The sequence below is a fragment of the Tupaia chinensis genome, unplaced genomic scaffold (assembly GCF_000334495.1).
Source record: "Tupaia chinensis unplaced genomic scaffold, TupChi_1.0 Scaffold000320_1, whole genome shotgun sequence".
NCBI classification, from domain to species: Eukaryota; Metazoa; Chordata; class Mammalia; order Scandentia; family Tupaiidae; genus Tupaia; species Tupaia belangeri.
Window position 1 is genome coordinate 6,530,456 of NW_006159813.1, and position 227 is coordinate 6,530,682.

General features: G+C 47.6%; 1 protein-coding gene across 1 annotated transcript in view; it reads left to right on the forward strand.

The window, feature by feature from the left end:
- MED13L (mediator complex subunit 13L) overlaps window positions 1-227 on the forward strand; it is a 296,775-nt gene that overhangs the window by 282,806 nt on the left and 13,742 nt on the right. The window lies entirely within an intron of this gene.

Genomic DNA, 227 nt, shown 5'->3' on the forward strand with positions numbered 1-227 from the left:
TTGTGAGCATCAGGGAGGTCAGTGAAGACCAAGTGCTTTTTACTCCCCAGACTGCTAGAATCATTCCCAACAGTTATCTGACTCAACATGGTGCTTTCCTTTGGAGGCAATAAGCAGATGGGAAATTTGTGCCCACTTTTCAGTCTGAGCTATCATCATGGCCTCATTCGAAGCCCCTCCCTGGCACCCATTGTTTATGAGCTCTCTGGGGTACTCTAAGAGCTGTT